We start from the raw sequence: 27,926 nt of genomic DNA, 5'->3' as shown, positions 1-27,926 counted from the left end.
TGCTGGTGTTTGCACACACCTGTTTGTTTATTTTTTAAAATGTAATTGGGAATATGCCTAGAAGCATGAGTCTGTTTCTCTAGTGCACTCTAAGCAGATTTAGGCACACAGAAGACAATCACAGCCTCATATTGTGCATCTATTGCATAGTTCTCTAGTTGGCGTTTTGCAGACATACCTGATCAGAAACGCCTGGAACACAAACTTTAAATGGGAAATGAGACACTATAAAGTAACTGGGAACATTAGTGAAAAAACAACATAATAACGATAAGCTCTTTATTAGTGGCTTTTAATGCTGGCTTCACTTTAACATCATCTAGGAAACTTTAAAACACATACAGACATACACACACACACACACACAAAGCCGGGGCTCAACCCTTAGTGATCGTGATTTAGTTGGCCTAGGCTGGGGCTCACATGTCCATATTTTGCCAATGCTATGTAGGTAATATGTAATCAAGCCATCTCAATGCCTGCCTTTCCCAGCACATCTCCGGGCCCCTGCTTCCATGCTTGTATACTGCAGTCAACAGTCCTGCTTCTTGTTTGAGCATACGAAGCTTGTTCCTCCTTTAGAATCTTTGTTCTATCTTTTCCCTTCTACTGAAATGTTCTTTACCCACATCTTTGCATGGTCACTCCTTTTGTGTCATTTAGCTCTCAGTTCACATGTCTTCATATCGGAATCTGAGCAGGGTCTTCTGAAGCTGTTCAGTGCCTCACGAGGTTGGCCATAAACTGGGGCACCACCTTTCTTGCCTATCAGCACTCTCTCCAGTTACTCTCAGATCCACTTGTTCTATTTTTTTCCTTTCAAGTTACTAACTGAACCAATTTGCTTATTGCTTTATGTTTTTATTTTTTATCTCCTCCTACTAAAATGTACAGATCAAGAAAGCACAGACTTCATCTGAATTGTTCAGTGTTATATTTCTGGTGTCTAGAATAGTACTTTGCATACAATAAGTGCACTTTAAACATTTGTTAAATGAATGTTCTGTGTGTGGTACACAAAGCTGAAAATCTCTGCCATAAGGCGGTATTATAAAGTAGCTGAAATTCATCAGGAAATCCTCATAGTCAAGGTCAGGTCCTGAGTAGATTTCGAATAAAGAAAGAGTGGTCTTTGACAGGAGGTTGGGAGGATGTTCTTTGTTAGGGGAGCAGTATCTTCAGGGGAGCTGGAGCAAGCCGTGCTCAGAGTAGAGCGAGCTGGTTAACTTGGCTTGGATGAGCAAGGGATGACTAAGATTAATCCAATCTCATGATATAGTGAAATCATCCAAAACGAAAACAGTATTTGGAAATAGATCACAATTGTTATCTAATGCAAGTATCTCAAAGTAATATGATCATAACTGCCATGGAGAACATATGCTGTCCCCAATTCTCATAAAAACTTTGAAAGTTATATCTTGATTTTCAATTAATATTCTCAGAAAATCGAGAGGAGGCTAATAAAAGTAATGATAATGACTGCCATTTATTGTGTGCTTCCTTTGTGCTGGGCATTGGACCAAATTCTTCCATTCATTATATCTTTTTAACTCTCACAGCAAACTTACGACGTAGTTAACGTCCACCTGAGACTTAGAAAAAAACTGAGACTTTGAAAAGTCAAGCGAAAAGTCTCACCCCAAGCAAGTGACTGAAATGGCATTTGAGCCCTGAATCTATCGTGGACCCTCACTGCTCCATTCACCTGAAATGTGTGACCATGGAGATGGTCTGTCTTCCATACTAATTTCATCTCACTAAGTTAGAATTTCAATAAAATTACAGAAAGTCTTCAAATTATAATTTCTTGTAAACTTTTTAAGTTCATCATTTGGAGCTTGAAATATACTTTCACGAAGGAAGAATCTTATGAATACTGCTCAGGTCCCCTGGCTACAGAAGCCAGAAATTATAGTTATAGTTCTGAACAATTTCTTAAATAAGAAAATGAAGATACTTTTATTTTGCGTTTTTTTACATACTATGGGTAATTTTTAAGTGTGGCAATAACATATATCATTTAAAAAGAGAGACAAGAGCCAGCCCTGATGTCCTAGGGGTTAAAGTTCAGCACTCTTACTGCTTCGGCAGCCTGGGTTTGTTTACCAGTTACAGAACCACATCCCGCTTTGTCAGTTGCCATGCCGTGGTGGCAGCTCACATAGAAGAAGCAGAATGACTGACAACTCGAATATATAACCATGCACTGGGACTTTGGGGTGAAACAAAAAAAAAGAGGAAGATTGGAAACAGATTCTAGCTCAGGGCGAATCTTTCCCTGCAAAAAGAAAGAGAGAGACAAAATAGTTTGCTTATGTTTTCATATACTATACTAATATTTAAGTAAAACAGGCAAACAGAATGCCCATTCAATTTTTGGTTTATGCTTAAATTGAATACTGAAGCCTAGTAATGGTTTAATTAGAACAAGTGAAAAAGAACTTTGGGTGATTTTGTGTAGATGCCAAAGGAGATGAGGGGTTCTTTCAAAATTTAGGTGGATTGCAGTTGTTTCTATTATATGTGATTTCATTTCAGACTGGATTTTTTTTCCTTTTGCATGACAAAATCATTTCTCTTAAAGCATGCTGATATAAGGAGTGCGATGGTGAGAAGGGTTGAACAGGATGCGCATGCCCAAGATACATGAAAATACAAGTGCGTTAGGTGTCTAATATTGAGCATCGGGAATTAAAGACAGAGGAGGGGGGATGAGCGCGGAGAGAGATTTTAGAGAAAACAGTGCGTGTGCTAGGCCCAGTCGCCAAGCTGTTTTTGGCTCGGATCACTTTACCTGTTTTCTAGAGTCTAGAGTACAGGCGACAGGGCTGCAAGTAAGATTAGAGCTAGGTGAGGAGAGGGCATATGGTGTAAGAACTCAGCAGACAGGCTTGTCTGCCAGGCCTAGGTGTTTCTACCTCAGGGGAGGAGCTGCTCTCTCTTTAGTTAACAGAGGATTGACAGATTATATAAAAAGGTAATTCCTGTTGAATTCAGGTACCAGTACAAAGAAAGTACCAGTTTCTGATAATCAGCTTCAATTGATATTGAGTGCACAGGTGGCCCTATTTTTCTTTTCTTTTTTTTAATGATTTATTACTGTCAGAATAAACCATTCTAGTGTATTTCCTTAAAAAAATGGAGCTACTGCTGGTTTGTTTTAAAAACAAATAGTTAATTCAAAACTAACAGAATTCTCCTTTTTAAAAAAGATGGTAGTTGCTTATTTACTTCGTTTCAAAGGTTTTTTTTTTTTTTAATTCAGTCTCCCTAGCAACAGAGACATCTGTCTCTATTCTCTTAGTCATTAAAGCCAAAGAAAGTAGCTGCTTCAAAAATAATAAAGGCAATTTCTATGAATTGGGTAACTGTTAATTGTTGCCAAGAAATCTTAGTGAGATAATGAGGCATACAGCAATTGACAAAGATCTTTTCATTGATGTATGCGCTTCCAGCTAGCCCATGGTGGTTAGCTAATATATACAGTACCATCGATGAGGTATTGTGCGATTTGCTATGTAACACAAATAGAGAAGTGATCTTTACTCCTTCTAATTTCTTTCAGAAGTGTGCCTTGCTGTGATTTTTCTGATTGCTTAGTAACTAATCATACTTCGGGATTCCAGGGAACATATTTGCCCATTACATTTCATGAAAGTAGAAAGGTTTGAAGCATTCACAATGGAGATCAATGCGACAAATAGTATAGTAGTTGTTGGTGGTGTTAAACACAATATACTTCTTATTTGAGTTGTAGATTCTGCAAAACCATTTGAGCGAAAATACTTAAAATTGCACTCGATTCTAAAATGTATATTGGCATTTGTGCTAAAACTGTTTGCAGGCCCCTTATAATGAAACCCCAATCACCCTCTACAATAGCTTCACTAATAAACACAAAACAGTTTTTCAACGCTTTCTGCTTTCCCAGCAGCCAAGGAAGCAAATTGTATTAAGTCAGTATTTTTTATTATTGGCCCTATGTTTGGCACATGCCTGGCTGTATGTGAAACTACTGTTAAATGGGTAATAACAGAAGGAAAAACCAAGCATATAAAAATGGCTTTTTGTGATTTTTTTTAAAAATCAGGAAATATGCCTCTGATAACCAGATGTGGAATAGCTCATCACATTATTGGCCCCATAAGACTGTTTTAGTTTCTTAAAGGGAGGAGATGATTACAAATAGGAAGTGTAAAAAATGCTGAATCTAGTTTTAAAATTAAGATGCTTATAAAATTTACATATGCATGTATAACTATCAAGGAAAATACAATGGATATTAAATGTTTATCAATTTCAGTAGATATTTGAATAAAAATTTTGCTTTTATTATACCATGTTGTGATATAGTTTAGATAAGAACAGGGAAAATAAAACATATTTGTAACCTCAAAATGACATTTGTTTCATGTCAAACTGTAGGTGTGTGTATAGTTTGGTGCATCGTACAAGTAACTAAGGCTTTGCTGGTTGGAAATCGGATGAGATCTTAGAATAAAACCGTAGAGCTAGAGAAGGAGATCTTTTTAGTTTAGGAGTATGTTTATAATTTGTGAAGTATTTTCTTTAAAAATCTCCTAAATACAGATATTTCTAGTAAATGCTAATGAATATAAATGAATAAAAGACATTATCTTTTATAAATTACAGTTTTTGTCTGCATAATTTTGCACTGTTAAAGTGACAAACCGTTAATTTCCTTTCAAGATGCCTCTAATATAATGAAAGCAGAAAGAATTTTTCTAACAACCAAGTAGAAATAGACTTGGTGACTTTTTATTGAAAGTTTAAAAAATTCAGCGTAAAGAAAATCTTGGCAGTTGATGTAGCATTTTTAATGTGCTCCGGAGGATCTCAAAGTTACAGGACTGGCTTTGTTGATCAAGTTTCACCATATTGTCTCTGAGCATGTCACTTAACAGCAGCTGGAGGCCTCGAAATGAATATTTGTCTCAAACAAGGGCCATACACAGAATTTATCTCTTTCCCTAATAAAGGATTGGAAAACTGTGGCCTGTGGACAAATTGGGCCTACTGCCTGTTTTTACGTGGTCTGTGAGTTAAGAATTATTTTTACACTTTTAAGTGAGTGGGAAAAACAAAAACAGAAGAAAATATTTTGCAACGTGAAAATTTTATAAAATTAAAATTTCAGCATCCGGAAAAGAGGTTTTTATTGGAACATAGCACATCCATTGGTTTGCGCATGGTCTGTGGTTGCTTTGATGCTATAACAGCACAGTTGAGAAGTTGTGGCAGAGATGATCTAGGCCACAAAGCTTAAAATGTTTACTATCTGGCCTTTTCCAGGAAAAGTTTTCTGACATCTGCTCCAGATTTAGGTTGTAGCGTAAGAGTGAATTTTTAAACAAATGTGATTAACATAGTATATTCTAATAGTTAATAAATGCAGCCAACATTTAATGAGAACCTTGTGCCTGCGATAGTGCTAAATATTTTGTGTGGGTCATCCCCTTGAATTTCCATAAAAGCTCTACGAAGTGGGTCTGTTAATTATTCCCATATTATAGACAGCGAAACAAACTTAGAGGACAGACTTTCCCAAAGCCACACAAATAAGAAGTGGTGGAGCTAGAATTTGAAACTATTTGTCTGAGGGCAAAAATCCATATTTTAACAACTGCGCTGGGTGCTTAAAATTACAAGCCCTTACAGATCAACACGAAAAAGACAAAAACTTCTCTAGAGAAGCAGGAAATGAGCAGACATTTTCTCAATGAGGAAATAGAAATGCCTTCTTTCACACACAGCTGTTAATTGGGGATGAAGGTGAGGGAAATTACTGAAGCCTTTTCTGGTTTCCTGACTTGGAATCTGAGATTTGGATTTCTCTCCCCCTCAAACTAAGGTTAATAATTCAGCAGGGTCTCCAGATTTTCTGAAACATGACCTTCCGATCACCACCCTGGTGTTTCCACTCACTAGAGCTTAATCATGTTAGCTAGAAAATATGGAAGAGCTGCATGACTCTAGTGGACTCTCTAAGAAAGAGAATTCACTGGGAAAAACAAGCAGTTATGACGAAGAGAAACAGTGCTCCAGGTAGATCTGGGACATGACTGTGGTACTGGGAAAGTCATTTAACCCAGATTCCCTTTTTTGCCCTAGGAATCCATGGAAGCAAGTGATCATGGGAAGATTCTAAAGGTCTTAGGCCACTTGTTTACTTATTCCCATTTTCTAGTCCTGTGTTTTGTGCCAGATTATTTTTGTATGAGTTAGGATTCTAATTTGTAAGCAACCTATAGGAAGAATGTCAGGCAGCTTCTAGAAACATCAAGAAACCAGGAAAACGAGGTTGATAAAGGAGACATGAACAGAAGGAGATATGATAACAAGACACATAACATAGGCCTGACCAAGGAATTGGGCTTGATTGAGACAATGCCCCTGGTATTTTGCACTGATGCTGCCACCTAGATCAACTTTTGACCTCTCCCTTCACCTTTGTATCTTTTGTAAAAATTCAGTCATGGATGGGAATACCCAATTGCCTAAGTGTTCGACTATGTGCCTTACCTTACTAGTGACATGTAGGAAGGAAGGACCGTTTGGAGTCCTTCGGCTTCCAGAGAGGGAGGAAGAGGGTTTGGATACCCTCTTGTACACAAAATGCAAGTGAATTTAGCACTCTGTCACTATATTTGGTGAGGGCCTAGAATGAGCAGATGATTTTCATGGTCCTTGCCCTTGGGAGAGACTGACCCAAAGTTATCAAAGTGCTGTAGTATCTTTTGGCAGTGGTTCTTGGAGAGCACAGTGAAGGGATTGCTCACTGACCCAGTGGACGGTGAGAAATGCCCTCTAACATATTTCTAAGAATACGGAATAGTGATGCCTGAGCTTAGTTACAGAAGGTGAATAAGAATGAACAAGTGTCGGGGAGGAGGCAGTGCATTGCCGCAAGCTGTTGAGACACACCCAGTAATTTTAAAAGAACATAAAATACTGCTAATTTGATGGCATATTTAAAGTTTCAAAAGTCATCCCAAGTGGAGACTGCCTATTTTATATTTATATATTAACATCATTTTTGAGGTATAATTGATGTACAATAAACTACACCTATTTAAAGCAGACATTTTGATGAGTATGACATATGGATAATCCCATGAAACCATCACTATAATCAGTTTCATCACTTCAAAACTTTTCTTATGCCCCTTTGTCACCCATCCCTGTCTCCATCCCCATTCTCAGGAAATCAGCGTTCTATTTTCTGTCACTATATATAAGTTTGGATTTTCTAGAATTTTATATGAATGAAATCATTCAATGTATACTATTTCGGGGAATGTAGGATCTCGTTTCTTTCACTCAGTGTGAGGAGATCCGCCCACGTTGTTGTGTGAATCAACAGTTCATACGTTCCATTGCTCTTTACAATTCTTACAGAAGACATGAAACAGGAAGCTGCATCACTTGTCACTGTCTAAAATCTAACACTAGTTTTTTTATATGATTATACAGTCCACTGAAAGTGAATCATAAAAGTCCTCCAAGATTGATCATGTTGAAATGGTTTGATTAGGCATTGTGCTCCTTGGATAGATCACCTGGAGAAGATCTGGGTGAATTCACTGTAGGTGGTTTTACTTATTCCTTTGAATCAGGAAGCCAAAGCTAATTGGCAGGCTGGGAAAGTCCTCGTAAACCTCCACTTCCGTGATTTAATATTAGATAAGTCAGTGTATTTCTTAGGGGCAAATGAATTCCCTTGCAAAGTGAAATTTTCTTGGAATTTACTGGTGAAGTGTGTTAGATTTAAATTTAAACATGTTTATAAATTCAGCAAACATTTCATGGGCTTCTAGTATGTGTCAGGTACTGAGCTCGGTGGCAGAGCTGTAGAGGTGATGAAGACATGGTTCCTGCCCTGGAGGGACGTCTAGTACAATAGGGGTATGTGGTTAGAAGAGGTACCTTATATACATTAATTCACAAACGACTATTTATTGAGAGTCTATTATATGCCAGGTCCTGAGCTGGACCCTGTGGAAATGTCCACCTCTCTTCAATCACAGAACTTACTTTCTAGGGGAAGAGACAGATGATAAGTAATCAAGCACATAAATAAGAAGGGTTAATATGGATTGTGAGCATTGTTATGATAGAAATAAGCAGGATGATGAGGTAATAATTTAGGAAGGCCATTTTATAGAAAGAAATCATGGACAACTTTGCTGAGGAGCAGGAGAGTTGGGCAAGAACATTCCAGGAGGCACAGAGAACTGCAAGCACACAGACTGAAGTGGCCAGGGCTTTCCTGGTTAAAGGGACTCAAGCGAGGAGGATTTGGCTGGGAAGAGTGGACAGGAGAAGAGTGACGTGAGAGAAGGTGGAGAGATAGGCAGGGGAAGATCCTGGAAGGTTTCAGCGGCCATGATCAAAAGTTTAGGTTTTTATAAGTGACGCAGGGAGCCCCTGGAGGAATTTAAAGGAGAGAATATCTGACTTTTTCTTGTCTGTGCTTTAATTTTATTTTAAAAACAAGATCAGGTTAACACAATAAAGTTAATAAATCAAATTCATACAATAAAATGAACAGATTTTAAATGTTCAGATTGAGTTTTGACAATTAAACACGAGTACATAGCTATCATCCCAAACAAGATGCAGGACATTTCAGTTCCAAGAAGGTTCGCTTGTGGCCTTTTCTGATTTGCTTTTCTAGAGATCACTTTTGAGAACATTTGTAGGGGATTCACCGCCATATTCTTATCTGACTTGCTTTCTCATTTACTTCTCTCTGTCACAATACTAAAGAGTCACCGTTCCATGTTTTCTGACCCCCGTCAGTTCCTTGCCTCACCCCTTCTGATCTGATAACTCTTTTAAATTTTTCCCAGGTACTTTATTTTCAAAGTCACTTCCTAGTGAGAGTTTTGTCTCTCCTCTAGTCTATCCAAATTCTATATGTCCTACCTTTCATAAAGCCTGAAGCCTGTAATTAATCCATTCCAGACTGGTCTGTGTTCTCCAAATACAGAGTCTTTCTCAGCTATTTCACATTGAGTTTTTATTTATACTATCTAGTAGAGGAGTAAAGAGAAATATATGACTGTAATGAGAATGAATATACTAAATGATTTAGAGAAAATAATAATGATAATAATATAGAGATGAGAGGCAGGTAAATTCTATCTCAATGCAGCCTTCTAATTTTTAAAGGGAAAGTCTTATGCAGCATGTGGAGACCTGGCCCAAACACATTGCCGTCTTGGTTTGGTAAAACTGCTGAAACTGTTTGGTTTTTCTCTTTATCTTGCACTGTGAGTCTTTTTTGTCTGCAATCTAATCAGCCAGTCATGAAGGCTTATACACTCCAGAGAACGCTGGATGCCTTTCTGCCGGGTTCAGACTTCACTGTCTGCTGCCTTGTCATCCATCTAAATGCTAACTAATGCCTTTTTTTGAGAAAGTCAAACGCTCAAGGCATTGGCTTGTCAGTGGTGGGTGTTTGCCTGTGCCAGTCCTACTGAGGTAATGGATAGGCAAGATTTGCTTATTTTAGAGATGATTTGATCTAGTGTGTTCTGTGTGGGTTGATGTGTTAAAAATTCAGGATGTTATTTACAAAGAATTGCAGAGAAACCAAGGGCAAATGGAGCCTTGGCCAAGATTTTCTTCCTTATTGATACTGCCATCACAAATATTTAATTGACATCAAGGTAAATATTCAAAGATTAATGTAGCATGCTGTTAATGGATAATGAAGGTGTGCAGGCCTTCCTGCCTCACTTTGCTCCTGGAACATCATTACCAGAGTAGTGATAGTCATATGTGGAAGCAGTGTATCATCTTTTGGCACTCACTTGCAGGTAGCGTACACAAGAAATAGAGGTTGTTATGATCCATTTTGTGTATTTTGATGCATTAGTCACAATCCGTTGTTTGCATTTCCATGTGTTTAAGATTCAACATCAGTGAATTACATAGTGCTTTTTGGCAGCAAGACAACGATGCCAAAGATTTACATATTTGTTCCAAAGTAGCATCAAATTTATTTCTAGTGCATGTCCTATCTTTGGCATTTCATGGGGAGGATAAAAGACCCTTTACAAAAGTCCTTTTTCTTGGTACGTACTTTTATTTTTTATGTTTCTCACATAAACTTAGAAAGAGCCTGGTGCATAATAAATGCTCAATAAATGTAGCCCATGACTTCTCCTATTTTCTTGTTCTTCTGGGTGACTGCTCTGTTTCTCATTGAGAGTCTTCTTTGTGCAAATCATTTCTAATTTTTGTCGGCATTTTGGTTGCAGTGACAACAATATTTGAGGGATGTTACTTATCATAAAAATGATATCATGCCAATTTTTTTCCTCTTTTTCCCCTTTTTAAAAATTCTCTCAGTCACAGAAATCTACTCTGAGCAAATGAATTACCCTGAAATATATTTTTATGTGGTCATCATCTGGGAAATGAATACAGAGTTCCCTTATGCTATTATTTCTGCTCCAATGCATTATTTTTAAAACACTTAACAAGGATCATGATAAGTAACATGTAGAAGTAGGTGCAGTTGATCTGATGGACCCTAAGACATTTACATGCAAGTCGCACAAAGGATGTGTTAACAGAAGAGGATGGTGATAATCATATAATCACTCATTTCTTTGCTGCTTGTTTCTAATTGGGGTTGCCAATTCTGTGCTGATGATAAAGGAGAGCTGCTTTTGAGAGGTCAGTAAGTCTTAGGCCTCTGTAAACTTAATATTTACAAGAAAGCTTTGAAATCTGGAATTTGGGTTGTAAGTTTGGGCTATACCCACTGACTGTGCATCAGCTGCTGCTGTTTCCTCCCATTACTCCAGGCCTTGCTCTCCTTTCTCTCAGAGCTTCTCATCCCTGTCGTTTCTGCTGCTTTCTTATTAAAAAAGAGATTAGCAGCTGGTAAATGCATATTAGAACCCAACAGAGGCTTTATTTGAGATGAAAACTTGCAAACACACTGGGAAAAAGGGAGCCCTTTAAGGAGGAAATGGTCAGTTTTAGAAGTATCTTGTCTCAAATAGGCAATTTCTCAGACCCAGTTTCCATGCTTGGGGAGGTTATTCTATCAAGAGATATGAACCAAAGTGATGCAAATTGATTGAAAACAACACTACGTTGATGAACATGACATTTTCATTCTCTGTCAACTAAGAAAACTTAGTGATGCTTCTCTAAGCCTTCTGTGGAGTCCCCTGCATTAGCATCACCTGGGGTGCTTGCTACAGTACAGATTTCTAGACCCACACCTGTGGCATTAGCACCCCTGCAGTCAGAGCCCAGCGTCTGGGAATCTACTATTTCAGACGTTTTCTAAAATTTCTGTGAGAGGGATTTCTTTGCCAATCATTTGTGTCTTTTGACTTTATTAGTATAAAACTGTTAAGAAGTGAGGGATGTGGAGCCTGGCTAGCTGGCTTTCTAGCCCCAGCTCTACCGCTTCTACCGCTCCCTGGCTGTGTGACCTTGCTCCAGTTACCTGACCTCTCAGTTTTTTCTCTGTTAAATGGGAGATGCAATCGTATCCCTATTAGGGTTGTTCTGGGACTTGGCTGGGACAATCCCTGTGAAGCAGTTTGCATAGTGCTTGGCAAATATTAAATATGCTAAGTGTTCATTATAGTTGTTATTGTTTTATTAATAATAGTAATAATCATTATAGCGAAGCTTCCCTGCGACAGACTTGTAGTAAAACAATAACAACAGAAGCCTCATATATTTTTTGAAGCATAGGAATATCTAGCACTGGAGCTCTCTCTCTAAAGGAACTTAAAAAAATAAAAGTGAATGAGTTTTCAGCACTGGTCTATTTATTTCAGCGGCTTTCAAGAAAAATGCTCTAGGCTACAGCCTGTGGAAGGCTGCCTGAAGGTCTGGATGGCTAGCTCGGAGGGCGCGAGCCCTGCTGTTTGGTTCACCGCCTGAACCATATTGCGGATTTCCCTGCACTTCCTCACCCTCCAATGACTTCACCTTTGCGATGGCCATGGCCAAATTCTGTGAGCAGCCTTCCACCCCCTCACACCTGCAGACTGAAGGCCATCCCATTCCAGCAATTTAGAACACGTCCTTCACCTTTCCCCATGTAAAGATGGCCTTGTGCTTTCATCGTGTGTGTTTTCGGCCAAGTTCCCACACACTGGGTTTTTGGCAATTAGAAGGCTTTAATTACAGCTATTAGACAGTCTGAGCGAATGACAGTGTTTTTCCTCTGGTCATGTAGCAGTGACTTGAAAGGGGGAAGGCACAGATGGAGATGGTGTGTGAATGATTCTGGCTGTTCAGATGCCAGTGGCACCTTGGTGAGGTGGTTGGAGATGCTGTTTCTCTTCTGCCCCAGGAGACTCGCCATTATCACCCGGATCACACTGGCCTCTGTCTCCAGTTACCATGTTGCCACCTGTCAGTTGTGAATACCTTCAAAGACACCATTTCTCTCCCTCTCTATTGTTCTTCTTGCTGACAGACCATATTCCGGAAGACTGAAGGTCCTCCAAATTACTCTTGATAATTGCATTGAAGACTCTGCTCCTTTCACTTTGAGAGTTGAATATTTTTCCTTTTTTTCCATATAAGTAAAACATCTTTCTTTCTCGCCATCTCCTTTGCTCCTGCCACATTATTTTAACATACCTGGTACCTGAGAAGCAACTTCTCAGTTTGTTATTGTCAATTTTTGGCAACAAAATGAATTTTCCTTTAAAAGTATAAGATGTTTCCCTTGTATATCTGTTATATGCAGCAATCCAGAGAATTAATTCAGGCTATTTTCAGAACTATTTCAAACATTTTGATGACTCAGAATCTGAATCAGAGCAAATAGAACACGATCTAAATACTACAAGGTGACACAAATTCAACATGAATAGGGAAGGATTAAAAAGGCAGTAATTGTGGTAATTCAGCCTTAATTAGTTTATATTGAGAGAAGTAATGTTGCGGTTCTGGAGATAGATGCTAAGGTATCCCTTGCATCATTTTTCAAATATATAATCCTAGGAGTATAAAAATAACCAAAATTTGTGGAACCTGTAATGAAGAAACAGAAGTTCTTTCTCCTTGTTTGAAATTTTGAATGTCCTTGTTCTACAGTTAATGAATCAGGATTTATTTTGTATTCCTCACAATTATCAGCAGTGTTAAAATTAATCTACCTAATTCCAGCAATTTTTTTGGCTTTGTTTGGTAGATAGAAATAGTGTGTGGTATAATTCCTGCCCTCCAGAAGCCTCTAGTCCGGTTTAGGGGAGAAGACTGATATGAAACTAATGTGAAATCAGCCATATTCCAGGCACAGGGTTCTACTACTATTTGTGTATGACCAAACTGAGTGTTGAAAAAGTCCTGGGTTTTGCACAACACCACTTGCTGGGAGATTGTAGTTTCCAAACATAGGGCATAAGCAGTGTCTCCCATCCCACATGCTCTTCTGCAATGTGGGCTTGCCACTCCCTCATCAGGAGGTGGAGTCTATTACTTGTTCCCTTGATTGGGGCTGGTCTTAGTGACTCACTGGTAACCAGTGGACTTCTGAGGCTAGGTCCAGAAAGGTCAGGCCGCTTTTACCTGGCTCTTTTGGAACGCTTGCTCTCCAGGCATCTCCTCTCAGGGAATGCCCGCTTGGAACCCGGCTGCCATGCTGTGACATCTCAGACCACATGAAGAAACCCTGTGTAGGTGCTCTGACTCCAGCCTTTGGGGCATCTCCACCCAAGTGTCAAACATAAATGAAGAAACCCTGTGTAGGTGCTCTGACTCCAGCCTTTGGGGCATCTCCACCCAAGTGTCAAACATAAATGAAGATAATTCCAGACCCTAGACTCACCAGTCTTCCCAGGGGAGGCCTCAGACATTGTGGAACAGAGACAGTCCAAACCCCTCTGCCCTGTCCAAAATCTTAACCAGCAGAATCCGATGTTGCTTTGCACCATTAAGACTGATTCACTCTTGCCAACATCTAATGGTAGAGTATCGAGTAAAATGGAGACCAATAAAAGAGATGCTACTATGTCTGATAATAATAATCAACAAATAAAAGTTCTTATTTATTCCTTGCTGTGTGCCAGATTTTGTGACCTAATGCTTATATAATCCTTACAGGAACCCTAAGTTTGGCATTATTGAACTTCCCATTTTGTAGATGAGAGAAATAAGGCACAGGGAGGTAGAATAATATAGTCACGTGGTACGTGAGGGAAGAGGATATGGAGCCTTTGTGCTTAACTGCTTGGATGGATGATATATCTTAGGGCTAAATATGGTGCAGTCCAGAACTGGCACATGAGTTCAGAGACTATATCACTCTGAGGTGGGCAGTTTTAGACCTTGTGAGGTTTTATCAGGACATACAGTTTCTGCTGAGCCTGGTCAGGTGTGTAAGATTTAGATAAGCAGAGTGGAAGGCAGAGACAGGCATTTAACGTGGAGGTAACCATGGGAATAGTGATAGATGTGAGAAAAGAACTCATGAGTGCATGGATGGAGTACGAACCAGTAAGAAGAGAAGCTGAGGAGGAGGATGGGTGTTGGAAGGGTTCCTTTAGAGATCTACACATCTGGGGCTTTTGATCTGGGAGAAGCATGTCTATATCAACAGTTCAGTAGGTTACACTGGTGACAATATGGAGACTGGGCAAACCTCAAGTGGAGGCAACCAAAAGAAAAGAGAACAGCTGAGATGCTATTTAATTAGCCCAAGAGAGTAATAGCCAGGTGGCATTGGTAATAAAGATTAAGAGTAAATTTAGAGAAATTTCAAAGAAATAAATGTCACAGCTTAATAGCAGATTGAATATAAAGGTTGACAGAATAGGAGGTGGTAAAAATGGTTTCCAGCCAATGAGGCCGGAAGTGTGATAAAAATCTCTTATATTCAAATATTGCCAGAAATAATTAATGCTACTCAAGTCCAGTAAAAGCGTTAGATTAGAATTGCAAGACTCAGAAATAGTACTGCAAAAGTTGACAAATCTTACACAATAATAATACCATAGTACTTTATAAATATATTGCCTTATATCTGGAAGGCTCTTTTCTCTATTTGACATGCCACTGTCATATTTGATACTCACTACAAGACTGTGAATTAGATATGTAGGACAGGTGGCTATCCCATGTACGGAGGATCTAATGAAGTCTCGTAGAGGTTGAGTTCCTAGTTCAAGATCCCATGGGAGATAAGACCTTGTACTGGGACCAGGTCCTTTCATTCACAGTCCACTGCTACTTCTATTTATAAAACTGCCTTTTTGAAGAGATTTTGGACATGGGTAGGTAATTTTTTGTCCCAGAAAACTGAGGAGCACAAATATTTCTCAGTATCCTGTACATTTACAATATGTTGTGGTTTCTGATGGAGAGGACCAGCCCTACACATAAGCCCTTGTTATATAAGTGAATACTATGTAAGTGAAAGTATGAATAAGGTTTCAGGCGGTTTCTTGAACTCATTCTGTCTACAGATTGAGTTCAGAGAATTTAAAAAGCTGTAAATATCTAGTTTTCAAATATTAGTCACTCAAATTAGAAGACCAGAAGTCACTTTCCTTCTTAATCCTTTATGCGCAGTCCTATTCATTTCACATCCTAATTATCTCTAGAATCCTTGCACTCTCTCTGTTTATAGCAATATTACTTTAGTTTACACGCTTTAGATGTTTCTTGGAGTAATTCAACAGACTTCTAATTTGTTATTGTGCTTTATTACCTCTGCACTCCCATCCCATCCATACTTCATGCAAATCTAAACGTGTTAGAATTATCAATGGTTTTCCCAAGACTTATATAAGATATTTTCAAGCTACTTGGCGTGTAAGTCCCCTCAAGGCTGTGCCAACCTCTTCACCGTTATTTCCTGTTGGTCCCCCTCATACTTTACACTATTGTAATATTGATAGAATGATAGATTTACACATACATACATGCACACACACACTTATTGCCTCTGTAGCATAGCACAGGTTTTTCCCTTCCTGGAATGCCTATCTCCACTGCATCCAAGGGCAAACTTCTGTTCATTCTTAAAAGCCTACTCATATCAACTCATCAAACACATCCTGCTTCTCTCCAGTCCGACAGCATTAATTCCTCCCGCCTTTGTACTGTATATGGACCCAGCCCAAACTCCATCTTGCCTGGATTGCCCTGTACTGTAATTCTTTATCTTCATGCCCACTCTGCCTATTAGATTGTAAAACCCTTGAGGGCAGAGACCACAATTATCAGTCTCTGCCTCCCTTGAAATTGTTACAGTACTTGGCACATGGTGGGTGCTCATTAAATGATTGTTGAAATTAAAAAAGGAAAAATGTGTTGGCAATAAAAGACTTTGGCTGGGAAAGGTTATTACCATTGTACCACAACCACAAGTTTATTATGTACCTGTTTTCACGAAGCAGTTTGCTGAGTGCTCCTCAGAACAAATTACACAGATTCACTTCTTGACCTCTAAGAACTTATTTATAATTTAATACATATATCAGGCATGAGGGCAAATATGGAAAGGACAGACAATAATTGAATTACCAACATTAAACAGATATACAAATAGGTTAGATTAAATATTTACTTTGTATGCGTGTTACCTTGTAAAGGGTAATTGCATTTTAGCAGCTGGTGAGTGGATGGGAACCATTTGAGTTTTATGTTTAGACAATAGGATCCTATCATAATGATTACAATGTAAACTGAATTTTGATGTTTTTATGGGTGAAGATGGACATTAATATTCCCTATGAGGTTAATTTACATTACATTGGAAGAAGAAGTCGTATACTTTGGATAGAATCCAAATCTAGCCACCTCTGGACAAATTAGAGCAAATGGAGCTTTTTTGTAGAACTCCACCATTTAAAAAAATATAGAATCTGAAAAATATGTGTTTTTCATCAAAAACAGGAAATAGGGTATTTGACAACATGCATTTGTCTACGGAATGTGATGGAATATGTGATGAAATATGTTTTGTCAATAAAATAAATTGCCAAACAAAATGTAATCCTTTCTGCAAATGCATTTAGTCTCCAGAATGAAATGAGCTACTTCCACAAAGCGCATTTTTTTCCTTTGAATTATTTTAGATTTGCTGTCTATCAAAAACTATGGAGAAAATGTGTTTTGTCAGACACTGTATTTCAAGGTACACAGATAAAAATATATTTAATTAGAAAAAAGCAGACTCAGTTGTGGAGGGTCAGTGAGTGTTCGTAGTGTATTGATGTAGTTTAAATGAGTCTGTGACTTTTGGCTGAAGAAGCTTAGCTCACATCCCTCTCTGGTTGTATTCTTAAAAATGTTCAAGTGATACCCTGATGGTCCTTGATCATATTCATAACACATTTATTGTACCATGTTATCATCACATCACTGAAAGAGTTAATTACTTGCCTAATTAGGTTCTTTTTGTTTCATTCTCCTGCTCTGTGAATTGGTCCTTTGCCCCAAGGCTCCTGAGGAATTTAACTTACATAATTAATTAACGCAGTTTAACCCTTCAAATGTGACTCTAACACCCCACCTAGTTTAACATGATTTTAGATCTCTGGTTAACAGCCTGTAGTGCTATACAGTGGATGAGTTAAAGTCAAGTAATTAAGTGTTGTTAAGTTGGGAAAAAATATAATTTTTGGAAAAGTGATCAAAAGAGTAATAAGTGTGGAAGCAGCTGTGAGAAGAGTGAAGTATTATAATACATATGAAAGAGGATATGAATGGGAACTCTTTTTGTCTTTTTCTCTTGTTCTTTTTTAAATTAGAACACACTTCCTCACTCGTGGTATCTGCTTAATATTTAAGGATTGAATGAGATAATGTCTATAAAGCTCTTGGCTCTATGCCTGGCATTGTTTTACTTTGATTGATAGTTTTCCAGTATTAAATAAACATTGTTCCATTTGGTTTTCAAAGTGTTTTCTTTTCTGCATGAGAGTCACTTATTTCCATCTTATGGAAAAGTAAACTAAGTTTCAAAGGGTCGTGTAGTGGTGGACAGACGAAGGGACCAATCTCTACTGCTGGGTGAGAGGAACTTTCTTAGGGAGAGGTGACATTTGAACTGTATCCTGAAGAATAAGGAGGAAATAAAAAGGCAGGAGCTGCATGGAAACAATGAACGTAGGTGGAATGTTGAGTGTACTGTTAATAACCTATGTTGCCAGAGAGAAGGGCTTAATTTATCGGGATATGAGGCTACAAAGGTAATTTGCATTCATAAAGTACCTTATGTACTAAGGAATTTTTACTTAGTCCTAGAGGTACTGGGAAACTACTGAAAATGTTTGAAGCAGGTGGCTGACATGATTCAACTTATATTTTAGAAAACCGGCTTTGGTTTTAAGTGTGAAAGGGAATTAGAGCAGGAAAGAGAATGGTGGGCAGGGTGTGTATTAGTATATCACTGCTGTACTCCAGCTGAGAGACAGTGAAAGCCCAGGCTGGGGCTGCGGCAATGAGATGAAGAAGCTGGGAGAGAGATTCAAAAGACATTTCTCAAGTCGAATCAGTAAGAGGTCATATATGGTAGACAAGGTTATGGGAGAGTTTGGGAAAAACTGCAAAGTTGTATAAGAGATGAGGCCCTTGATATAGATAGAAAATGCAAAAAAACACACAAAAACTTCTACAAGTTGATGTTGGTGAAGCAGATATATTTGGTTTTGCATATACAGGATATGACCGTAGGATCAATAGACAGATGTGTTGTGTAAATATGGATCCTGAGTCCAGGAGAGGAGCTGGGGGAAGGAATAAAGATTTGGAGAGTTATTATTATATTTGCTTTTGTCTTTGCTATATGAATGAAACGCCTTTATAAGAATTTTAATTAATATTCAAAATAATGCATTGAAATGAAATTTAACAAATGTGAAGGCCTAACTCTCTCATGTTCTTCTCACTTTTATTAAGTAACAGTTATTCAGAATGTGTCATGATCAGGCATAATTAAGATGTACATGAATTATCTCAGTTAATTCAAACTACTTGGATAAACCTGGGTGATAGATATTAATATTCTTATTTCCCAGTGAAAACACTGAGGCTTGGACAAATGAAATTACCGGCCTATATAGAACAAGAATTCAAATCCTCGTGTATCTCCAAAGTCTGTCTTCTTAAACCACACTCGCATGGAAACGTTCAAATCTGATTCATCTTCAAGGCTTCCAGTTCTCAGTGGTGACTCTTTTCGGCCTCTCATGGGTAGCCTAACCTCTTCTTCATTGGGAAATAATTCACAAGTATCCAGCAGAGGACTTGACCTACAGAAGGCAGCCAATGGATGTTTATTTCCATCTTTTTTTCAGGCCAGAATCCTTCCCTCTCTCTCAGCCCTTCTAGCACCCCTTCTGGGTATAATTTAAGACCCACAGTTCTCTCTACTTTCATTGTAGACCTTGACACACATTATTTCTCACCTACTTGCCTGGAGGTGGTTTGAATAGAAGCATTATCTGTGCTTTTCCACAATGGGTAGCACACAGCCTTGTAACGTGCTAAGTGCTCCGCCTGCGTTGCCTCATTTATAATCCAATGAGGTTATACTCTAAGTACCTCCGTTTTTGAAAGAGAAATGTGCAGCTCTGTCAGTAACTGGCCAAGGACTCCCAAAGAGCTAAGACATAGATGAGGATGTGAACCCTTGTCTAGAGCAAGAAGAGTGCTAAGTGACTAGTGCCTTGTGTATAGTAGGCTCTCATCCTTGAAGGAACGAGTAAACAAAAGCACTATTTCTATAAGCAAGACTTTGGGGACATGAGCGTAGTTCTATTAGACTGTAGGCTTTTTTTTTTTTTATCAGTGCTCATGGTAATAGGATTCTGCCTAATGTGACTCATTTCAGAGAAGGCTTGAATAAAGGAGCTCTGTAATAATGCAAAAAAATTTCAAGTCAGTCTTCTGGAGTATCTGAAAGGCACATGTTCATTCCTTAATCTCACCAATCCAAATAATGAACAAGGGAGTCCACAACAGAATTATAGAGATTGTTCCAAAGCTTAGAGGCTAATTTGATTTTGTACGGAATGTTAAGAAAGGGTTTTAAAGAATTTTTAATGAAAAGGCAATTAACGTTGAAACCTTCATTAACGGATAGTTGAGAGAAAAAACTGGACTTCTTGCTGAGTTTTTGACTTTTTAACTAATTGCAAAACTTTATGGTATTTTTTACTGTATATTAGAAAATGGTAAGGCACTATCTATTTAATACAGCTAGACCTTATGGGCAAATAGAACACTTTTAAAGGCTTTTAACTTTTTTTTTTAAGTAAAGAGGACAGAACCCCCAAGAACTAATTATAACTCAACAGTGCTCATTTGATAAAATGGATGCAGAGTAATGAAATGTTCACAAGGAAACAGTAATTTTGACTCAGCTTAAAAGACTCTTGAAACTATTATTTGTTTCCTCTTATTAGCATACATTGGCCAATTTTGCATACAGCAGAAAGTGGACATTTTGTAAGAAAACTATTAGGAGCAGTCCTGAGCATTGAACAAAAAATAGATAATGCTTATGAATGTTGGTGTCTTGATTCCAAGTCTTCTACACTCTTAAATACAGTTCACTTATCACTTTTTTTTTTTTTTTTTGGTGAGGAAGATTGGCACTGAGCTAACATCTTTTGCCAGCCAATCTTCCTCTTTTTTTGCTGAGGAAGACTGGCCTTGAGCTATCATCTGTGCCTATCTGCCTCTACTTTATATGTGGGATGCTACCACAGTATGGCTTGATGAGCAGTGTGTAGGTCTGCACCTGGCATCTGAACCTGCAAACCCCAGGCCACCAAAGCAGAGTGCGCGAACTTAACTACTACGCCCCCCGGCCAGCCCGATCATTTCTCACTTTTTTAAAAAAGTTATTTTATTCAGGTCGTATTGGATTATAACATTGTGGAATTTCAGGTGTACACTATTATCTATCAGTTTCTGTATAGACTGCATGGTGCTCACCACCAATAGTCTAGTTCTTATCAATCACCATATGTGCCCCTTTACCCTTTTGCCCATTTCCCCACCCCCTTCCTTTCTGGTAACCACTAATCTGTTCTCTTTATCCATATGTTTGTTTATCTTCCAAATATGAGTGAAATCATACAGTGTTTGTCTTCTCTGCCTGGCTTATTTCACTTAACATCATACCCTCATGGTCCATCCATGCTGTTGTAAATGGGACGATTTTGTCTTTTTTATGGCTGAATAGTATTCCATCATATATATACATGTCACATCTTGTTTATCCTTTCATCTGCTGATGGGCACTTGGGTTGCTTCTGCGTCTTAGCTATTGTGAATAATGCTGCACTGAACATAGGGGTGCATAAATCTCTTTCTATTGCTGATTTCATGTTCTTTGGATAAATACACAGCAGTGGGATAACTGGATCAATGGCATGTCCTTTCTTAATTTTTTGAGAAATCTGCATACTGTGTTCCACAGTGGCTGCACCAGTTTGTGTTCCCACCAGCAGTGTATGAGGGTTCCCTTCTCTCCACATCCTCTCCAACATTTGTTATTTTTTGTGTTGGTAATTATAGCCATTTTGACAGGTGTAAGGTGATATCTCACTGTAGTTTGATTTGCCTTTCCCTAGTACTTAGTGCTGTTGAACATCTTTTCATGTGCCTGTTGGCCATCCATACATCTTCTCTGCAAAAATGTCTGTTCACATCCTCTGCCCACCTTTTGAGTGGGTTGTTTGTTTTTTTGTTGTTGAATTGTATGAGTTCTTTATATATTTTGGAGATTAGCCCTTTGTCTATATGATTTGCAAATATTTTCTCCCAGTTGATAGGTTGTCTTTTTGTTTTATTCATGGTTTCCTTTGCCTTGCAGAAGCCTTTTAGTCTGATGTAATCCCATTTGTTTATTTTTTCTTTTGTTTCCCTTGCCTGAGTAGACATGGTATTCAAAAAGATGCTGCTAAGACTGATGTCAAAGAGCATACTGCCTGTATTTTCTTCTAGGAGTTTTATGGTTTCAGGTCTTACATTCAAGTCTTTAATCCATTTTGAGTTAATTTTTTGGATAGTCTAAGATAATTGTCTACTTTTATTCTTTTGCATGTGGCTGTCCTGTTTTCCGAATATCATTTATTTAAGAGACTTTCATTTGTCCATTGTATGTTCTTAGCTCTCTTGGCGAAAATTAACTGTCCACAGATGTGTGGTTTTATTTCTGGGCTTTCAATTCTATTCTATTGATCAATGTGTGTGTTTTTCTGCCAGTACCATGCTTTTTTGAATACTGTAGATTTGTACTGGGTTTTTTTTGGTGAAGCAGATTGGCCCTGATCTAACATCTGTTGCCAATCTTCCTCTTTTTGCTTGAGGAAGAGTGGCCCTGAGCCAACATCTGTGCCCATCTTCCTCTATTTTGTATGTGGGATGCTGCCAGAGCATGGCTTGATGAGTAGTGTAGGTCCGTGCCCAGGATCTGAACCAGTGAATCCAGGCCACTGAAGCAGAGTGCACTGAACTTAACTACTATGCCGCTGGACTGGCCCCTCTTTGTAGTGTATTTTGAAGTCAGGGATTGTGATGGCTCCAACTTCTTTTTTCTCAGGATTGCTTTGGCTATTTGGGGTCTTTTGTTGTTCCATATAAATTTTAGGATTCTTTGGTCTATTTCTGTGAAGAATGTCATTAGGATTCATTTCTCACTTTAACCCTAATGATGGAAGTGAATGGAACATCCATTCTTTGGTTTTTCAATATTTACTTTTGGTACCAGCATTTCCCAAACTTTGCCCTGGAAATGTTAGTAACTATTACGTTCCCCACCCCCTACCACATGTGTGATCCTTAGGGCCTTAGAGTAATGGAAATGGAGACAGAAGTCTTTTTGCTGGCAGAATATTAGAGAGTTTTTATTGGCCATATGGTGTACTCTTATGCCATGGAATTAGGAAAAGTCTTATTTCTTGCCTTTCAGAGTAATTTAAAGAAAAAAGTTTATAAGCTTTGGAATTAGATTAACTTCCTAAGTTGTCTCCTAGCAATTTCTTTTGACATTACTAGGATAACTAACCACCATGTGAGCAGGGCAGGGTCAGGGGTGAGGAGGTTGAGGGCCCCCACAGGAGAGGTAGTTTGCTACCCAGCCTTTGCCCTGTGGCTAGTCTTTTTTTTTTTTTTAAAGATTTTATTTTTTTCCTTTTTCTCCCCAAAGCCCCCCCAGTACATAGTTGTACATTCTTCGTTGTGTGTCCTTCTAGTTGTGGCATGTGGGACGCTGCCTCAGCGTGGTTTGATGAGCAGTGCCATGTCAGCGCCCAGGATTCGAACCAACGAAACACTGGGCTGCCTGCAGGGAAACGCGCGAACTTAACCACTTGGCCACGGGGCCAGCCCCTGTGGCTAGTCTTTTTATACCTCAAATTGCTCACTGCTGAATAGGTGCCAAACCACAAAGCTTCTAACTTTTAGATTTGATATATCAGATATGGTAAAACAATCTTTCTTTACCTTTTTCACTTCTAACCTTGTTTACTGGGAGGTAACAATGTAAAAGAATTAGAGGCATGTTCCTCTAACAAAAACAGTCTAATTCTATTTGTTGACTGTAAAGAGAACCAAGAAGAGATGTAAGTTAGGTGCCTAACCAATCAAAGCCATTCCATCTTGAGAGGATCCATCTTGGTAACTGAAGAAAGAACCAAAATTTGCAAAGTTCTTCCTCCGTCTGAGTTCAACGCTCAGTCTTCATTAATGCTAGAACTCATTTAATCTGCTTATATTATGACCCAACATAAATATTGTAGGCATTTGAGATATCTATTTCTGGATAATCTGGTTGATTGAGTGATCAGTTAAATGCATCAAATCAAAGAATTTTCCAGAATCAATTGGAAGTAAGAAGATCTGTGGTCCACCTCTGCCGCTTACCAGCTTTGTGACCTTGGACATCCCTTAAGTTTTTTCTTTTACTTAGGATCCGGTGGCGCAGCGGTTAAGTTCACTGTTTAAATCTAAGTTCTCATGAGCTGAAACTATACTATCTTATTTGGTTATAATCAATGCATTTTTGGCAGCGCCACATAATGTATCTCTGTATAATGGAAAATTTGTGTATGACCATTTCTCATGCACGTATATTCCTGTATTTGAGAATTTGTACTTTGATTCATTGTAAGAAAAAGAAACGACAGAAATATGGCAGGCAAATTCATTCCTCCCTTTGACCGGTTGTTTTGCCCAGCATAGAGTCTTCTCAGTTTTATCTGTGTCTCAAAAGGTCTAACTCCTTGAATAGGTTTCCTTGGGAGAAATTCAAGGAAACAAAGATTTTGGCCAACAAAAATTTCTGAACTTATCCTTTCATAGAATGTTTGAAATACATTATATTATTTTAAATAATTTTACAGGAATGTTTCTACAAACATCCTCCTTCCATTTTGGTTTATTTAGGTACAGCTGTACATACCGTTCTCATTTATGGACAATATCAATAATCTGTGTATTGTAGTCTCTTACAACCCAGAAGAGCAAAATATTACACATTAGATCTTGAGCAAGGTCTTGATGATGTCAGTTTTGACCTTGATGCGTCTAAGTAGTTGAGTTTTAATCTGTACCAGGGTATAACTCTTTTGTACACTGACACAATTATTATTGTTATTATTATTATTATAAAAATCAGGTATATTTATTAAGCTACACAAGGCAAAAAGAAACCAAAGTGACATCCTATGGTGTCAGCTCAATCAAGGATCGATGTTGTAGGGAGGGAGGGCTTATTGACCTAGGAAAACCAATGGGAGTTCAGAGCCATTTTCTGTGGATGAGGGCTTACCCAAGTCCTTCCCTAGGTTCAGGTTTGTCATCTATTTTATGTTTGGTGTCTACATTTATTGTTGTTTGCATTAACATATATACCCAGGCTTCACTCAAACAACAGATGCAGATTTTGGTACTTTAGTTCCTTTCCTTTCTTTTCTTAAGTTGCAGAAATCATAAAACACAGGCATTTTGAGGGAACCTTTATGCTCAAATATAATCTATTTATAGCAGATGAAGTGTGATAATTTTATGAGACTGTTTTACACGCTAGTACAATAAAATTATTGAGTTAATTTGTCTGTATCATGTCCTTTATTACTGTTTCCATTCCCTTTTATTATACCTTGTCCAAATTACTAGTGTAAGTAGCATGTTCTCTTAATTCTGCGTTAGATTTATTCATTTGTTTGCTTGGTCATACGTTTAGATGCCTTGACATGTACTAGATATCAATTCCCTTGTCACTTTTTTCTTTATTCTGCCATATTGTGACTTAACACGAAAATACACACTGCAAAATGTATGTTGGTCTGGGACATTAAAATGATTGACAATGAGCTCGCAGGGCAAGGAGGAGGCTAATCCATATATGACACACAGAAGCTGTTTTCCTGGCAACAACTTCATCATTGTTTCTAAACATGAGAGATGAGCCAATGTACCTAAAAATCATTCAGGTAAACAGCAAAGAATTTTGTTTGGCAGGGTATGAATACCATAGTCTTTCTCCTTCTCACGTCACTGTGGGAAGTGGACATAGATTCTTCCCATCTAGATTACTAGCTGTTTTAACTCAATAGGAGATGTGTAAATCTTTGGCAGTTTCCTAGTGAGTCATATTCAATCCTTTTATATGTACGTAATAACATCTCAGAGTAGTTAAGATATGTCAGGCCCTTGGGGAAAAAAATGTTCACGTACATTTGGAATGTAGGCTAGATATGTAGCTACTTTTCCCGGGTAATAAATTGTTTTGAGAACAAGTTGAAATCTGATGATAGCCTCTATCAAATTTTTAAGTCCAATATCTCGTAGTATTCGATATTTCACATTAAGTGAAGGAAAGAGAAAATAGGAGGCTAAGTTGGTTCAAAAAACTGCATGAGACCTAAGAAAAGGCTGTTCCCAGATGGAATTCACTGAAGATTCTGTTTCTTTGCATTTTCATTATAATTAATTCTTTAATATTGCCAGTTGAATCTCACGAATTGAAAATGTTCCAATCTATACAATCTGGCATCATGCTGCTCTTCTGAAATTCCAGGGAGCTTTCCTAAGGGAAGATTGGGAAATTCGCAGTACGAATGGAGCAATTAGAACAGAGGTGTGGCATCAAGAGATATGGGCCAAATAGATATGACATCATGACAGTGGCCTCTTTCCAAATGCACTATAGTCAAATTAGCATATGGTAATAAGAATGGAAGAGAGAGAGATGCTGTTCTCTGGAAAACAGTATGAATTTAAAGTTTTAAATTCCATGATCTCCAAACCATATCCTGAAAGTGATATGCCTATAGGGGAGTTGGAAGCAGCATTAGATGAGTTGCCAAAAATATACAGAGGTTAAGGCAAGGGTGCATGGGAGTTGATGGGAGTGGAAAACTAGGAAGGAAACAGGCCATTGCCTGGAAGATATGTTATTGATCAAGGACCCTCAGGGTTAACTGAGGATGGAGAATTAGCAGGAATTAATATGGGAACTTAATGGTATATAATCCAGTTATTTTGGAAAAGAGAAGTTGTATGAGTTGCAAAGGGGCTCACATGTGTAGGCAGTGGCAGAGCCAGGGTCCTTTATTTCATGTCTGTCCCTAGGATTGCCCTGAAGGCTTAGAACATTCACTTTTTTAAGAAGTTAAATACATAGGAAGCGTCAACCTCCTTGAACCTTATGTAAAATTCATGTAACCTTTTATCTTACCTTATGACATTTTAATTATGGAAGCAATACATACTCATTGTAGAAAGTTTATAAAACTATAAGGGAATATTTTCCCTCTCCCCACCCGAAGATAACCATAAGTTAACTGTCTTATCCTTCATCCTAGAAGACTTGGAATGAGTACAAATATAGTAGGAATAAAACTCGTAGACAATGATCAGTTTTATTCACAAGCTTTATGAGGCATAAATAAGGTTGTAAAAATCAGTATAGACAAAGGGCACATCTGAGCAAGCTTGGTGTGCCCATTCTGCTCCTCACTGGGATGCGGCCAGAGGAGTGATGATGATCTTCAGCCTGTTTTAGCCCCACACAAAAGACCTCCAATCCATTATGATGCCACTCCTCCCAAAACCACCACCACAAGAGCCACATCACTTCCCAGAGTGACCATTTTGTTTTCTGTTTTCTGTTTTTGTCAAACTATTTTTTCTATCTATCTAACTATCTATCTATCTGTATTGACAAAATTAAGTTGACAGTGCAAACACAGTATTGGACCCTGCCCTTTCCACTCATTTAAAACTTTGAGTATTTCCCATGTCAGTACATAGCCTGCAGACACATGGCTTTAAATTATTAGCCTAATTTTACAGTGGCAAGGGGGGGGGGGGCGCTAATCAGATTTTCATTTATTTGGGAAAAATCAGAGTTAATCTGGCAAGTTTTCATATTTAAAAGCTCACTTGCAAGTTGTGAGAGCTAAATTTACTGAGCTGTCCACTTGTCTTATCAGGAAAATAATCACTAATGTTTCCTACAGAAGACATCAGTTAAAATTAACTGAATGTTTACCTCGACAAGGAAGTAACAAGTATTCAGAAGGCTTACTCACACGTTAGAATTCTTTGTGAGAAATTCCACATCTAAATCCTCCTTTAATTTTTTTTCCTTATTTTTTTATTAAACCTTTATTTGCTTTCTCCTTTTTTATTTTTTTTAATTTTACCTTCTCTTTTTTCTAGTGAATGCTCAACAGCATCTGTATTGCGTACTAAGTCATGTTAATGGATTCCATAGATAATTTCCAGTGGTTGAAAAGGCCTTTGACTTCAGAGGAATTGAAGCAATTTTGAAAGAAGCCGAAGAGGTGTCTATTAGAATCCTCCCCATACACATGAATGGTGGAGTGACATTTGAATTTGACAGAGAGAGTGAAAAGATCAAGTTGAAATGTAGCACTAGA

At 38.2% G+C, this 27,926-nt stretch overlaps 1 protein-coding gene across 7 annotated transcripts in view; it reads left to right on the top strand.

Annotated features, from left to right (window-relative positions):
• Positions 1 to 27,926, top strand: part of TENM2 (teneurin transmembrane protein 2) — a 1,160,613-nt gene that overhangs the window by 102,187 nt on the left and 1,030,500 nt on the right. The gene's annotated exons all lie outside the window — the stretch shown is intronic.

This window comes from Equus asinus, chromosome 9, assembly GCF_041296235.1.
Source record: "Equus asinus isolate D_3611 breed Donkey chromosome 9, EquAss-T2T_v2, whole genome shotgun sequence".
NCBI classification, from domain to species: Eukaryota; Metazoa; Chordata; class Mammalia; order Perissodactyla; family Equidae; genus Equus; species Equus asinus.
Note: the sequence above shows the minus strand (reverse complement) of the source record. Positions and strands in the feature narration are given on the sequence as shown.